This window comes from Danio rerio, chromosome 12 (assembly GCF_052040795.2).
Source record: "Danio rerio strain M-AB ecotype USA chromosome 12, GRCz13ab, whole genome shotgun sequence".
Classification (NCBI taxonomy): Eukaryota; Metazoa; Chordata; class Actinopteri; order Cypriniformes; family Danionidae; genus Danio; species Danio rerio.
Window position 1 is genome coordinate 1,825,001 of NC_141032.1, and position 17,500 is coordinate 1,842,500.

At 31.9% G+C, this 17,500-nt stretch overlaps 1 protein-coding gene and 1 long non-coding RNA gene across 23 annotated transcripts in view; one reads left to right on the forward strand and one right to left on the reverse strand.

Annotated features, from left to right (window-relative positions):
• slc39a11 (solute carrier family 39, member 11) overlaps nt 1–17,500 on the forward strand; it is a 224,203-nt gene that overhangs the window by 78,545 nt on the left and 128,158 nt on the right. The gene's annotated exons all lie outside the window — the stretch shown is intronic.
• On the reverse strand, nt 10,476–14,607 carry LOC147834362 (uncharacterized). Its single transcript, XR_015503755.1, has 3 exons — nt 12,203–14,607; nt 11,917–12,034; nt 10,476–11,482 (listed from the first exon to the last, which is right to left on the reverse strand). It is a non-coding gene; the product is annotated as an uncharacterized LOC147834362 (long non-coding RNA).

Genomic DNA, 17,500 nt, shown 5'->3' on the forward strand with positions numbered 1-17,500 from the left:
TTTGAAATACATGATCCCTCCTGGTGTTTGGACAGCTGGAGTCTCACTTTTACTGGCACTGCTGGCAAACAGTTCAGCTGAGAGCTGCCGAGATGCCAAGCCTGAAACCCCCAGCGAAGCAATTACCACATCAGACCCGTTCATCCAGAGACACACACACACACACACACACACACACATCAGACCCGTTCATCCAGAGACGCACATCAGACTGACTGATTCCACTGTACTCCAGTCAACACTTCTTTCTTCCTTCCTTTCCTCTAGATTGTTCTTTATTTTGCTCTTGTTTTTCCTTCCTTCATTCTTTCATTTTCCTCTTGATTGTTTTTATTTTCCTTATTCTTCCTTCCATCCTTCCTGCCATTCTTTCTTCTTTCCTTCCTTCTTTTCTTGCTTTCTTCCTTTTCCTCTTGATTGTTTTTTCTTTTCTTTGTTCTTTTTAATTTTTTTTGTACTTTTTTCTCTTGTTTTCCTTCCTTCCCTCATTTTCCCATTGATTGTTTTTATTTTTCTCCTGTCCTTCCTTCTATCCTTGTCATTATTCACTTCCTTCCTTCCTTCCTTCATTCCTTCATTTTCCTCTTGTTTTGTATTTTCTTCTTGTCCTTCCATCCATCCTTCCTTCCATCCTTCCTTCCTTCCTTCCTTTCTTCATTTTCCTCTTGACTTTTTTCTTGTCCTTCCATCCTTCCTTCCTTTCTTCCTTCCTTCATTTTCCTCTTGATTGTTTTGTATTTTCTTCTTGTCCTTCCATCCATCCTTCCTTCCTTCCTTCCATCCTTCCTTCCTTCATTTTCCTCTTGATTGTTTTGTATTTTCTTCTTGTCCTTCCTTCCTTCCTTTCTTCATTTTCCTCTTGACTTTTTTCTTGTCCTTCCTTCCATCCTTCCTTCCTTCCTTCCTTCATTTTCCTCTTGATTGTTTTGTATTTTCTTCTTGTCCTTCCATCCATCCTTCCTTCCTTCCTTCCTTCCTTCATTTTCCTCTTGATTGTTTTGTATTTTCTTCTTGTCCTTCCATCCTTCCTTCCATCCTTCCTTCCTTCCTTCCTTTCTTCATTTTCCTCTTGACTCTTTTCTTGTCCTTCCATCCTTCCTTCCTTCCTTCCTTCATTTTCCTCTTGATTGTTTTGTATTTTCTTCTTGTCCTTCCATCCATCCTTCCTTCCTTCCTTCCATCCTTCCTTCCTTCATTTTCCTCTTGATTTTTCCTTGTCCTTCCATCCTTCCTTCCTTTCTTCATTTTCCTCTCGATTGTTTTGTATTTTCTTCTTTTCCTTCCTTCCTTCCATTCTTCCTTCTTTCCTTCCTTCATTTTCCTATTGATTGTTTTTTTATCTTGCTCTTTTCCTTCCTTCCTTCTTTTTATTTGCCTCTTTATTAATCTCTGTTTGTTTTCCTCTTGTTCTTCTTTCCTTAGGTTTCATCCCTTCCTTTTTACTTTCTTTCTCTCTTAATATTCCTTCCTTCCTTCCTTCTTTTATCCCTATTCTGTTCCTCTAGATGTATTCTGTTTTTCTCTTCCTCCTGTTTCCTCCTCCTCTGAGCACCTGTCAGACACTGCTGGGCTAAAGGTCAGTCTGCTGCAGGATTGAGTGTCTGGACACTGACTTACACACAGACAATTCTGGATACTTTGTCACTCTAATTAGATGCCCATGTGTGATTTAGTGCACTCGCTGTGTTTTACGGCTGAAGGGTCCTAAAGTTTGTTCTGGGAGCAGATGCTGATTGTAATCTGTGCTGGAGTGTGCAGTGTGTACATCAGGGCTTTGTCCTTGACTTCTTGTTGACCGAGTTTCAGAGAAAGCAGTGTGTTGAGTTTCTTTTGTTGGGAATGTTGTGGAATGTGAGAAACCTGGATGTGATTCTGCCAAGTGTTGAGCTCACTGACTTTGACTGTTCAAGCTTCACTGATGTGTAACTCAATGCCATAAATGCCACTATTTGCTAGATTTCACTTTCCCTCTTTCCCTGCTTCACTGTTTCCATTTCTTCTGTCTTTATTTGCCTTGTTTCCCAGTTATTCTCCTTTTATTAATTCTTACTCGCTTCCTTTTCTCATTCGTTTGTTCATTCTTTGATTAATTAAACTATTCAATCTGTTCTTTTTTTCTTTCTTTTTTTCCTTCCTTCCTTCATTTTTGTTCATTCATATATTTATTGTTGTACCTTCCTTTCTTCATTCAATCATTCATTCTGTTGTACCTTCCTTTCTTTCTTCATTCATTCATTCATTCTGTTGTACCTTCCTTTCCTCATTCATTAATTAATTCTGTTGTACCTTCCTTTCTTCATTCATTCATTCATTTATTCATTCATTCATTCTGTTGTACCTTCCTTTCCCCATTCATTAATTCATTCTGTTGTACCTTCCTTTCTTCATTCATTCATTTATTCATTCATTCATTCATTCTGTTGTACCTTCCTTTCCCCATTCATTAATTCATTTATTGTTGTACCTTCCTTTCTTCATTTATTCATTCTGTTGTACATTAATTCATTTATTCTTTCATTCATTCATTCATTAATTCATTCATTCATTCATTCATTCATTATTGTACCTTCATTTCTTACTTAATTTATTATTCTGTTGTACGTTCATTCATTCATTTTGTTGTTCATTCGTTAATTCATTCGTTCATTGTTGTACCTTCCTTTCTTCATTCATGCATTCATTCATTCATTCTGTTGTACCTTTCTTGGTTCATTGATTCATTCATTGGGTCTTTCTTTTTTCTTTCCTTTTCTCATTTTGTCATTCCCTTCCTTCATTCCTTCCTTTATTTTGTTATTTCTTTAATTTCTTCCTTCCTTCCTTTATTCTGTTCTACCTTCCTTTCTTCATTTCTTTTAGTTTATTCTGTTCGTTCGTTCATTCATTCATTCATTTCTTTATTTTAGTCCTTCCCTTTTTCTTTCATTCATTTATTCATTTTGTTCTTTGTTTTAGTTCTTCCCTTTTTCATTCATTCATTCATTCATTCATTCATTCATTCATTCATTCATTCATTCATTCATTCAGTTCTCTTCCTTTCTTCTGTTCTTGCTTAGCTTTTTTTCTGCTTTTCATACATTTATACATTCATTTGTTAATTTATTTTTGTTCCTTTCTCATTTTCTTCCTTCCTTCTTTCCTTCCTTCTCCTTTCTACCTTCCGGTCTTGCTTCATTGATTGATTAATTCATTCATTTAGTTTTTCTTTCTTTCCTTTCTCATTTTGTTTGTTCATTTATCCTTTCTTCTGTTCTTGCTTTTTCTTTTTCCTTCCTTCTTTCTTTTCCATTTTTTCCTCTTTCTCATTTTCCTTCTTGTTTGCTTTTGTTCTTCTCGTATTTTCCTGTCCTCCTTGATCTTCTGTTTTCCTGTTCTTCTCCACATCGATTGATTGAGTGGCCGATCAGCTGAAGGAGTGACAAATTCTGGATCTCATTACCCGTGTGTTAACCTGCCTTTATCTTTCCTCATTAACTTCCCAAAGGCTATTCTCTCTCGTCCGCCCCATGGGGCTCGTAATAATGCAAATTACTGTATTATTTCTGTGCTTCATTTGCTGCTGGCGTGCTGGGCGGATGGTGATAACTTTCTTTGCTGTTTATGGCTGTCACTTTTAATGTCCCTCCTAAAACACACACAGATTGCTCGACTTTTGCTGTTTGCCATAGGATGGATGGTGGATATATATTTAGATTGTTAATATATGAGGTCAGAAGGGTGTATGTGTGAGAAATGACCAGCCAGAGAGTGAACAATTATTGTATTCCATATATTACATTCAGAAACATATGCTTTAGCTAGATTACGAACACAGGCTCATTGTGAATACGTACCCACGTATACATTTTTGGAGAGTGCAAATTTTGTAGCCAGAAATTTTGTTTGCATGGTGGCACAGTGAGTAGCGCTGTCGCCTCACAGCAAGTAGGTTGCTGGTTCGAGCCTCGACTGGGTCAGTTGGCATTTCTGTGTGGAGTTTGCATATTCTCCCCATGTTGAATATATCTCACCCTTTTCTATTTGTGTGCCCAAATGTATTTGAAGAGTTTCAAGTTAATAAATGACGGGAAGTTATGCTAAGGTTAACAAGCCTATAGCATATATCTTGCTGTCTGCAAAAGACAAATTTAGATGTACCATGTAACTCCCATAAGTGCATACCATTCGACACAACTGCACAAGCTTCGTTTTAACCTTTATAAACGAATGTTAATGTTACTCTGTAATTTAGACAGTCTACTGTCTAAATTACCGTGCTAACAGAGCTAACGTTAACAGAGAGCACCCGATTGCAAACGTCAATAATGCAGCGTAATGGAATATCTCGATCAAACTCCGCTTTAACTACTCTACAAGTTTATAAACTGCATCTGGAACCCAATTAAGATACAAAAATCTATTTAACAAAAATAGTGATGCAGTGAAGTAATTTTCGCTCAACCGAGCTTTCTCTGTTGCTATGTGGAGTAGCCTGTGCCAGTCACCTTTTACCTCCACCCCGCCCTCCGCGACGTCTCCCGAGCGTCTCACTCACTCATGCGGGCATGCATTGTGGTCTCATGAGGAAACGCAGCTTTTTGATACAATGTTCATCTTGTTCCTGAATACAAATAATTTTTCAATTATTTGTTCAAAATAAGTATTCGTAAAAAACGCGCTATTCGTGCCTTTCCGAATAGCATATTCGGGTTCGGCTTCCCCCATTATTTATATATATATATATATATATATATATATATATATATATATATATATATATATATATATATATATATATGTGTGTGTATGTATGTATGTATATATATATATATATATATATATATATATATATATATATATATATATATATAGATAGATAGATAGATAGATAGATAGATAGATAGATAGATAGATAGATAGATAGATAGATAGATAGATAGATAGATAGATAGATAGATAGATAGATAGATAGATAGATAGATAGATAGATATATATATATATATATATATATATATATATATATATATATATATATATATATATATATATATATATATATATATATAGATATATCAACTGTAACTATATATGCAATCTAAATAACTACATTCTCACCTAAAAAAAGACTTAAGTACATTGTTGTCCAACAGCTGGAATATTTGTCAAACTGTTGAGTGTCCTCTGCATGTTGCTGTATGTGGGCGGAGTAATACACAAGGGTGAAAAGGCTGGTCGAGTGCTGTTATTGCAGAATATAGCACAGCTATCAGCCAATCAGATTCAAGAACCAGAACGAACTGTTGTATAAATATACTGTACTGTGTATATATGTATATGTATATATGTGTGTGTGTGTATATGTGTGTATGTGTATATATATATATATGTATATATATATATATATATATATATATATATATATATATATATATATATATATATATATATATATATAAATATATATATATATATATATATAAATAAGTTTTTATTTTTATTTTAATAAAAACATTTCCTTCCAATAATCAGGGGAAAAGCTCTTAGTCCGGCAGATGGCTTTAGTATTTCATGCGTGTCATTTATTTTATTCATGATCTCTTATCATCTGCTGCCGTTTTGGCCTCATCAAACCCATCATCATATTCATTCGCTTTCATCTTCTGCTTGTTAGGATCTGCTTTATTGAACCTGTGAAAAGCAGAGCTCTGCTTGTATGAATGCAGTTTTGTTTTGTGTTAGTGAATATGATCTGTTTACTGATTAAACACACTAACATTCATCAGTGTTTATTATACATTAAACTCAGCTCCGGCTTTTCACATGAGGTTATTCAGTCTGATCAGACTTCAATGAAGATCAACAACCCCTTTAATAAAAGAACACATTGTCAGGTAATGCATGAGTAAAACACACATTTATCTATATCATTTGAAGTACGAATACGTGAAAATATTACTTTTGCTTTATTTAGAACTTATTTTACAAGAAGTAAAATAACTGTTTGTATGTATTTGATTCTTTACAGTGTAAAAATAGTTTGTTTACAAGCACAATTTGAAAATGAGTTATGCCAAAAGCATGCTTGCAAATTCTGAAAATAGGGTAATACGAAATATTTATTTTACCCACATGATGCATTAAAAATCAGCTTCATGTCTGTGACTGTGCTGTTTATCTGATGCAGCCGGAGATTGAGGCACTCTGATAGGCACGTGAAAACGATGGGCGGGGAGAACTAGCATTACAGGCACTGGCCACAAAAACAGCCACAGAGAGCTTAAAGCAGAAAACTCCAATATTCTGAAAGGTGTAATGAATAAGCTGATGGGTGTTTTGAGCTGAAACTTTACAGACACATATTGGAGACACAAACTTAAATCTTGAAAAGGGGTAAAGTAGGTGCCCTTTAAAAAAAGGAGTACAGATTTATTAGTGACATTCAGGCTCTGTTGTATTCATACCCAGTTCCAATTTAACCCAAACATCTAATGTGTAGCATTAAAAAAGCCAATGTCAAAAAGCAATTGCAAAAAATCTGAAAAATAATTAGAATAATATTTTAAGAGTCCTGTAGAATTTACCAAGTTGTTTGCTTTATTTATTTTTATTTTTAGAATTTTGTTATTTTTAAAGGTCAAGAGTCATATTTGATGCATTAAAACTAAATGTACATTTTGATCTGCAAAATTCAGGTTGTTTTATTCATACCCAACAGCTAATGTGTTGCATTAAAAAAACAGCAACAACAAAAACAACAACAACATAAAAACCCTGATATATCTCAAAGAAATTGCAAAAAATCTGAAAAAGAGTTAAATATTAAGATAATATTTTGAGAGTTTTGTAGCATTTACTAAATGTTTTTTTTTTTTATCCAACTGTACATGTTTATTGGCAGAAATTGGGCTCGTTTTCATTTTATACTCAATTTCAATTGAACCCAAACAACAAAAAAATCACTCAAAAAGAAATTGCAAAAAATCTGAAAAATAATTAGAATAATATTTTGAGAGTCTTGTAGAATTTGCTAAGTTGTTTGCTTTATTTGTTTAGAATTATTATAAGTTTATTTTTATTTTTATGAAGAATCAAATTTTATCGAGTCATATTGAAAGCATTAAAACCAAATGTACATTTTGATCAACCCAAACATCTAATGTGGAGCATTAAAAAACAATAACGACAACAACGACAACAACAATAAAAACCCTGATATCACTCGAAAAGAAAATGCAAACGGAAAGAGTTATGATAATATTTCTTGTTGCATTTACTAAATGTTTTTTTTATTAAATTTTTTATATTTGTGGATAAAAAAACTTTTTTTATCATAATTTTTATAATTTTTTTTATGAAGGCCAAGAATCATATTTGATGCATTAAAACCAAATGTACATGTTTATTGGCAAAATTCAGGCTCTGATTTATTCAACTCTAATTTAACCCAAACATCTGAAAAAGATTTTGATAATATTTTGAGTCTTGTAGTCTTTTTTTAAAATTAATTAATATATATATATATATATATATATATATATATATATATATATATATATATATATATATATATATATATATATATATATATATATATATATTAAAAAAACAAACAAAAAAGTTTGGGGTCAGTTTTTTTATTAATAATTTTATTTAATAATTTAAATAAAATTATTCTGTTCATTAAGGCGGTATTTATTTAAATGTAAAAAATGTTCAATTGTTAAATACTTGTGTATTAAATATTTATTAAATATTTATAATTATAAAATAACTGTTCAAAAGTAGTTTATAGGGCAATAAAAATTCACCATTTTACATTCTGTATTGTATGTGTGATGATATAAATGCAGCCTTGGTGAGCAGGAGAAGCTTATTTTAAAACATCTAAAAATCCTACTGACCCCTGATTTTGACCGGTTTTCCAAGGTCAGGAATCATGTTTGATGCATTAAAAGACATATTACATGCAAACCGCACGAAATGACATTACACATCCATTTAATCTGAACATTGTAACTCGAGTCTGTGAATTCAATCTGTGAAAGCCATAAATCAGATTTGGTTCTTGTCTTAATTTAATTAAACATGAAGAACAGAGACGCTATTAAAAAGACCTACAGTACTACTGCAGATCAGTGAGGACCTTCTGGTTGAACTGTTATATAAAACTAATGTCACATGTGCGGATATTTGGGAAAATTGCACTTTTGGCAATGCTTGTCTTATAATGCTGAACTATAAATGACTGTTTCATAATATACAAAGATGAATGCTCCATATTTATTTTTGTTCTCATAACTTGAATGATATGCTTCTGACTGGATTCTAATAGGCTTCATCACACAGTCGATGCGTTTCGATCCTCAAGAGGGATTCCTGTTTGTTTTTGGCAAAGTGAGTGACGCACTATATTGTTAAAACAATTACGAAGCGATGTTAGATGGTAAATATCACACCTTCCTGCTGGTCAATCTAATGGCAGCTTGTCTTTTCGGAGTGTCTGCGGGGTAAACAGGAGCTTTTAAAGACGTCCTGCAGTGTAGTTTGTAGCCCGGTGGAGATTGTGGAAAATGGATAAAGTGCTCGTGTTTGAGAGCTGAAGGTCTTTCAAGTGTCGTCCAATTTCAAAGCAATTTGAGGGGTTGCTTGTTCTGCTGTTTTGTGTAAAACACAAGGTTATTCTGGCCTCAGTCGCTCTTTCATTAAGATCTTTAATAACAGAGTGTGTCTGATGGATGAGCGTCAGCCTTTGGTGTCAATTGATGACGCATTTGAATGTCTTTTAGATGTAATTACATGCTATGATTAGTTAATAATTGAATTTGATCCTATTTTGGATTAATATTTGCTGAGAAGCTCTTCATAAAGACCTCATTTATTTAGTATTACATAATAAAACTTTTGATCTAGTAAATGTTTATATATTTCAAATATTCAATGTTTGTGACTTTTTCAATCTGGTGCTATTGGAAGTTTATGAAACAACTTTAAGATGGAAAAATGTTTAAATATTCATATTTACTTTTAAGGAGATGTAACTAGTATTTCTGTATCTTTTTGCTTTAGAGTTTTATATCCTCATTATTTTATTAAGATTTTGTTTTTCTTTTGATGACAGGAGTTTTAGTGTAAAGAGTAAACAAATGAAATAATTTTCAGAATAATAGTGTTCTTGTAATTTAAATATAAAAATATTTAAAATACATATAAAAAAAAAAAAAATATATATATATATATATATATATATATATATATATATATATATATATATATATATATATATATATATATATATATATGTGTGTGTAATTTATATATATATAATTTATATGTATTTTAAATATTTGTATATATATTTTAAATATTTTTATATTTAAATTACAAGAACACTATTATTCTGAAAATTATTTCATTTTCAATAATATAAATATATATATATATTTAAATATATATATATATATATATATATATATATATATATATATATATATATATATATATATATATATATATATATATATATATATATATATATATATATATGTGTAAATGTAATAATGAAATAATAATTATTAATTAATTGTATATTTTTTTAAGTCAAGGTAAAGAGTTTTAAGTCAAAAGTAAAAAATGTAATAATAATAATAAATAATAATAATAATAGATGATGATGATGATAGATAATAATGATTGTGATGATGATGATAATAATACTAATAATAATAATTAGAAATAATAATGATGATAATAATAGTAATAATATTAATAAAACAAATGGTATAATAGTGTATTTGTATTGTAAACTTAAAATTAAACTAGAACATAAATATATTTAAAAAAATCATATAAATAAATTTTTTATAATAATAAATTATTATTTATTGTAATTTTATTTATTTTTAAGTTAATAATATTAATAAAATATATAATAAATAATAATAATAATAATAATAATAATAATAATAATAATAAAAATAAATATTAAGTAATAATAAAATCAAGAATAATTATTATAAATATATGAATAATAAAACAGATAATAATGATACATATAATAATAATAATAATAATAATAATAATAATAATAATAATAATAATAAAAATAAAATGACCTTCTGAGCTTTGTCTAATCGCAGGACGTTTAGAAGTAAAATAAAAAATATATATAAGTATATAAAATATAAATATTAATGAAGTATTTTTTTTAAAATTGTGTCTTTATGATGTAAACATTAAAAATATAAAGCTTAAATGTAAAAAAGCATAAAAATCATATAAATAAAAACATAATTATACATATTGTTATTTTTAATTAATTATATACTTTTGGAAGTTTTGAAGAAGTAAATAAATAATAATAATAATAATAATGATGATGATGATGATAATGATACTACTACTAATAATAATGATAATAACAATAATGATACTGCTACTACTACTACTATTAATAATGATGATAATAAAACGAAAAGACCTTTTAAGGTTTGTCTATTCAGCAGAACATTTGGTGTGTCCTGATCAAGTGAATCCTAATGCATAATCATTGGTTCAGCTTCAGGCGTTCTGATCTCATATGTTCCTGCAGTGATTATGGAGATGACTGGGTGCGCTCTGCATATGGCAGTAGGTGAAAGGCCAGCGCTTGTTTTTTTTCTTCTTCTGAAATACCGGGCCACCCACAGTGTTAATTAGAGAAGTGAGGTTTAAGGTGGATTTATAGTTGGGATCCTCCCTCCAAAAGACAGATGAGTCCTCCGAGACGGTTCAGTCAATATCACATTTATTTCATTTATGTTCACTGCTAAAATCAGCCTAACCTCTGTCGTAAGCAACACTGCACGTCCCAAGGAATTACAGTCTCTCTCATTTCTCAGTTTTTAGATGCCTTTTTCAGCGTTCTTGACTCATCTTGAGCTCAATTCTGCACCATAAAATACTGAAATTTACTCAAAAAGGGCTAATATATGAACATTTTTTACTGTGAAATGGCAAGTTACACATTAAATTAAATATGAAATGAAGTATGAAAAGGTAGCAGCATGTACAAAAATACTCTAGCATTGCACTAAGGTTTACCAGTCATCTGTTAAAACATGCAATCAACTATGTTTTCAAGATGTTAGCAGTATATACTGAAACAATGAAACCATGGCAATTTGGCAATTATGTTAGCAACAAGCTACTAATGTGTTATCACAACAATAATGTCTTAAAACATGCTGGCAACAAGTTATGTAAGCAACATGCTACTACAGTGTCTTAAAACATGCTGACAACAAGTTATGTTAGCAACATGCTACTAATGTGTTGAATCATGACAACGTTGTCTTAAAACATGCTTGCAACATGTTACATTAGCAACATGCTACTAATGTGTTAAATCATTAAAATAGTGTCTTAACATGCTGACAATGTTATGTTAGCAACATGCTAATTTGTTAAATCCTGACAACGTTGTCTTAAAACATGCTTGCAACATGTTATGTTAACAACATGTTACTACAGTGTCTTAAAACATGCTTGCAACATGTTATGTTAACAACATGCTACTACAGTGTCTTAAAACATGCTTGCAACATGTTATGTTAACAACATGCTACTACAGTGTCTTAAAACATGCTTGCAACATGTTATGTTAACAACATGCTACTACAGTGTCTTAAAACATGCTTGCAACATGTTATGTTAACAACATGCTACTAATGTGTTAAATCATTAAAATAGTGTCTTAAAACATGCTGACAATGTTATGTTAGCAACATGCTAATTTGTTAAATCCTGACAACGTTGTCTTAAAACATGCTTGCAACATGTTATGTTAACAACATGTTACTACAGTGTCTTAAAACATGCTTGCAACATGTTATGTTAACAACATGCTACTACAGTGTCTTAAAACATGCTTGCAACATGTTATGTTAACAACATGCTACTACAGTGTCTTAAAACATGCTTGCAACATGTTATGTTAACAACATGCTACTAATGTGTTAAATCATGACAACGGTGTCTTGAAACATGCTTGCAATATGTCATGTTAGCAGCGTGCTACTACAGTGTCTTAAAACATGCTGACAACATGTTATGTTAGCAACATGCTACTACAGTGTCTTAAAACATGCTGACAACGTTATGTTAGCAAGATGCTACTAATGTGTAAAGTTATGACAACGTTGTCTTAAAACATGCTTGCAACATGTTATGTTAGCTACATGCTACTACAGTGTCTTAAAACATGCTGACAACATGTTGTTAGCAACATGCTACTAATGTGATAAATCATGATAGCAGTGTCTTAAAACATGCTAGCAACATGTTCAGTTAAGCTAGCAAATTGTTTTCCACAATATGGAACATGCTACTAATGTGTTCAAATATAATGACTATTAAAACATGCTAGCCATATGTTAAATTAGATTAGCAACTTAGTAAGATATTCTAGAAATGTCCTAGCAAAATGCTTAAGCATGTTAGAAACATTTTAGCAACATGCTACAACCTTCTATGTAAACATTCGAAACATACGAGCATTGTGCTTGCATGCTATTTTAAAACGTTAGCAATGTATTAAGTCACTAGCACAAATTAAGTCAAAGCATTTCAGAATGTATAACATGTTTTTGTTTTGTAAAAATGCGTTGCTAACATTTCTTGCACAGAAATGTGCTATTTTAGCATATATCACAATTTTTATCAAATTTTAACACGTTATGATTAGTGTGCTTGAATTAGCACAATGTTTCAAATCCATAAAATCTTTATTAGCATGTTGCTAATGTGTTGCAGCACATTCCTAGCATATTTCTAGCATGTTTTAACATTATTGCTAAAATTCTTCTAGCATGCACATTGCTGTCATTAAAATGCTATGTTTATTGAATGCTAAAATTCCTTTCAACATTAACAATCTAGAACGTTTACATTTTAAAGTACGCTGCTTTTAGTCAGACCGCTTCAGTGAGATTAGTATTGAGCTAGCTAAGTTGAAACATAAAAATAAGGTGAAATACCTACAGCACTAAATGAGTGGGGATCTGGGAGAACATGCTAACTCCACACAGTAGTGCCAACTGACCCAGCCGGGACTCGATCCACTGACCTTCTTGCGACAGTGCTAACCTCAGAGCCACCATGTCGCCGCCTTGGTTTTATATAAGAAATAAATGTGTGATGCTGTGCCATGCTGTTCCTGTTTTAAGCTCATCACTTTATGGATGAGAAGCGTTGCTGTTGTATGAAGTATGAGCTGATTTGAGGCTTTAATGCCATGTTCCTGCACTGGTTTGAATGTGAAGTGACTGCTGTGTGAAGCTGAAGGTTAGAGTGGAGGGTTTTGCTTTTGTGAGCAGGGTTTTTCAGTGCTGTCCATCTGCGACGGCATTGACTTTCAGCCGCTCTCTCCTGGATTTCTGTGCTGAAAGCGCTGCATTAATGCATCCGTGAGTCTCCATGACTGCTGCATCTCGCTCTGCACTGTGCACTGATACTGATGTTAGTACTTCAGTCCTGCCTGCTGGAGCTTTTCTTTTCTCTAGATACAGACCGAGTCACAGGTCAGAAACGCAGCAGAACGGACAAAATCTAGTTGAAAACACATGCTACGAGTGCTATTTAGAGCAATCTTCAGTATTTTCTTAAACATTAACATTTTAAATTATGATGTGAAAACTGAGAATGAATGAATTAACGAACGAATGAATAAACGAATGAACTAACAAATAAATAAATGAACAAATTAATATATAAGACTGAATGAACAAATGAGCGAGCGAATGAATAAATGAACAAACAAATAAATGAGCGAATTAATTAACAAACAAATGAAAGAATGAATGAACGAACTAATGAATGAATGAATGAATGAAAGAGCAAATAAATGAATGAACGATTGTACGAACTAATGAATGATTAAAGGACCGAATGAATGAACGAACGAATTAATTAACAAATGAATGAATGAATAAATGAGTGAGTGAATTGATGAATGGATGAACCAACAAACAAACAAATAAATGAATGACCAAATGAATGGATGAAAGATTGAATGGAGGCACAAACAAATGATCGAACGAATAAACCATTGAACAAATGAAGGAACAAATGAATGAATGAACGAACAGTTGAATAGACAAATAAACAAACAAACTAATGAATGAACGATTGAATGAATGAATAAATGAACAAACGAACAAATAAATGATTTAATGAATGAACGAACTAGCAAACGATTTAGGGAATCATTGAACAAATGCATGAATGAATGAACAAAAGGTGTATGAATGAATGAATTAACAAATGAATTAATTAACAGATGAATGAATGAATGAATGAATGATTGGATGAATGAATAATTGGATAAATGCACAACTGAAGGAATAAGCAAATGAACGAAAAAACAAATGAACGAACAATTGAATAAACAAGCGAATGAAAAAAATAATGAATGAATGAAGGAACAATCAAATGAATGAACGAACGAATGAAGAACGAACGAACGAAAACAAACAAATAAATGAACGATTGAATGAACAAGCGAATGAATGAATGAATGAAACGAGTGAATGATAGAATGAATAAATGATTGAAGGAATAAACGAATTAATGATTGAATGAACAAACAAATGAATGAACAAATTAACGAATAAATTAGCGTATGAATGAACGAGTGAATAAATGAATTATTAAAAGTAATGAAAAATCTAAATTATCATCACATGAAAACATTAATAATGACATAAAACCAAAAGTCCACCCAAACAAACTCATGACTTTCTTGAAGAGTTCAAACAAAATCAATCCAAATGTGCGTCTTCGTTTGTGGAACAGATCAAGCTGACTCTGCATCTGCACAGATCAACAACTGGGTCAAATATTGACGAGTCATTAATGCGGTGCACTATTGAGCTGAATATTGTTTAGAGGTGACATTGAGCTCATATAGTAGCTGACAGTCGGCGCCGCAAACCCTTTATCAAACTTTACTTCAGTAAATCTGATGTTGAAGCAGAGCCGGAGTCTTCAGATGTCCTGCTGAGTCTCGTATTCCTGCTGTTCTGCACAACCCACCGCTTCATTTCTGCTTTGTGGAGAGATTAAAGGAGAGCATTTTCACTTTTCTCCAGTCTGTTGCTCAGACAAACTCACTCCGGCATCAGAGAGTTTAGAAAAGAGGAAAGAATAAACACTTTAGAAACTGCTGGATGTCGAGAGCTGGATGTTGGATTCATTGTGTTGAACTAGCAGATCGTTTTGCACCCGCTAGGTTACATGAAAAGTGTCCTGAAAAAAATGGCAATGATAATAACTTGTCCTCAGTTTTTGAGAAAAATAAACCACAAATACACTCACCGGCCACTTGAATAGGTGTTCAACTGATCGTTAATGCAAATTTCTAATCAGCCAATCACATGGCAGCAGCTCTATGCATTTCGGCATGTAGACATGGTCAAGATGATCTGCTGCAGTTCAGAGCGAGCATCAGAATGGGGAAGAAAGGGGATTTAAGTGACGCTGAACGTGGCATGGTTTTTGCTGCCAGAAGGGCTGCTCTGAGCATTTCAGAAACTGCTGATCTACTGGGATTTTCACGCACAACCATCTCTAGGGTTTACAGAGAATGCTCCAACAAAGAGGAAATATCCAGTGAGCGGCAGTTCTGTGGACGCAAATGCCTTGTTGATGTTAGAGGAGAATGGCCAGACTGGTTCCAGCTGATATAAAGGCAACAGTAACTCAAATAAGCACTCGATACAAAATAAAATGCTGGTTGGTTTTAACCTAATTCTGGGTCAAATATGGACAAAGTTGGGTTTTTCCAGTATAACAAAAATAAAATGCTGTGTTATTTTAGCCCAACATTGGTTTAATTGTTTTTCTCAGTTAAATTTAAACGACACCTGTGTAACAAAAATAAATGCTGGTTTGTTTTAGCCCAGCATAGGGTCAAATATGGACAAACCCAACACATGTGGTAGTTTTGTCAGATAAATTTTAAAAGGCACCTGTATAGCAAAAATACAATCCTGGGTTATTTTAGCCTAATGCTGGATCAAACATGGACAGTCCTAACGCTGGGTTAATATTTTCAGTTAAATTAAAATTACAGCTGTTAACAAAAAATAAATGCTGGGCTGTTTTAGCCTAATGTTGGGTGAAATATGGAAAACCCAAAGCTGGGTTAATTTAAGCTAAATTTAAAATACCCCAGTATAACAAAAATAAATGCTGGGTTGTTTTAGTCCAATGTCAAATATTGACAAACCCAATGTTGGGTTAATTTTTTCAGATAAATTAAGATAAAACCAGTAAAATAAATGCTGGGTTGTTTTAGCCTAACGTTGTGTCAAATATAAACAAACCCAACAGTTGGGTTATTTTTTTTCAGATTTATTTTAATGACACCTGTATAACAAAAATAAAATGCTGCGTTATTTTTGCTTAAAGTTGGGTCAAATATAGACAAACCCAATGTTGGGTTAATTTTTTATTATTATTTTTTTAGCTAAATTTAAATTACCCCAGTAAAACAAAATGAATGCTCGATTGCTTTACCCTAACATTGGGTTAAATATGGACAAACTGAACATTGGGTTTATTTTATAAGTTAAATTTAAATGACACCAGTATAACAAAAAATAAAATGCTGGGTTGTTTTAGTCCAATGTCAAATATTGACGAACCCAATGTTGGGTTAATTTTTTTAGATAAATTTAGATAAAACCAGTGAAATAAATGCTGGGTTGTTTTAGCCTAACGTTGTGTCAAATATAAACAAATCCAACAGTTGGGTTATTTTTTTTCAGCTTTATTTTAATGACACCTGTATAACAAAAATGCTGCATTATTTTTGCTTAAAGTTGGGTCAAATATAGACAAACCCAATGTTGGGTTAATTTTTTTTTTAGCTAAATTTAAATTACCCCAGTAAAACAAAATGAATGCTCGATTGCTTTACCCTAACATTGGGTTAAATATGGACAAACTGAACATTGGGTTTATTTTATAAGTTAAATTTAAATGACACCAGTATAACAAAAAATTAAATGCTGGGTTGTTTTAACCTAATGTTGGGTCAAATATTGACAAACCCAGCAGGTGGGTTAATTTTTTTGTAGGTAAACTTAAATTACAACAGTATTGCAAAAATAGAATGCTGGGTTGTTTTAGCCCAACATGGGTTCATATATGGACAAATCCAACACTGGTTTATTTTTTCAGTAAAATTTAACCAACATCTGTACATCAAAAATGAAATTCTGGGTTATTTTACCTCAGGATTGGGTCAAATATAAACAAACCAAAAAGTTTGGTTAGAAAATGTGATTGAAATTGAAGGATTAAAGCCTTCTGCACTCGTTTACACTCGGTGTTTTCAATGTTTATCATAATACGAATGTTTCTTGAGCACCAAACAGTTTTTGTTGCATTTTTAATCAAACACTGCTCGGCCAGACGTCTTTCAAATCCTTAAACAACATCAATTATTAATCCTTATCATTAGAGACGCTGTGTTTATGA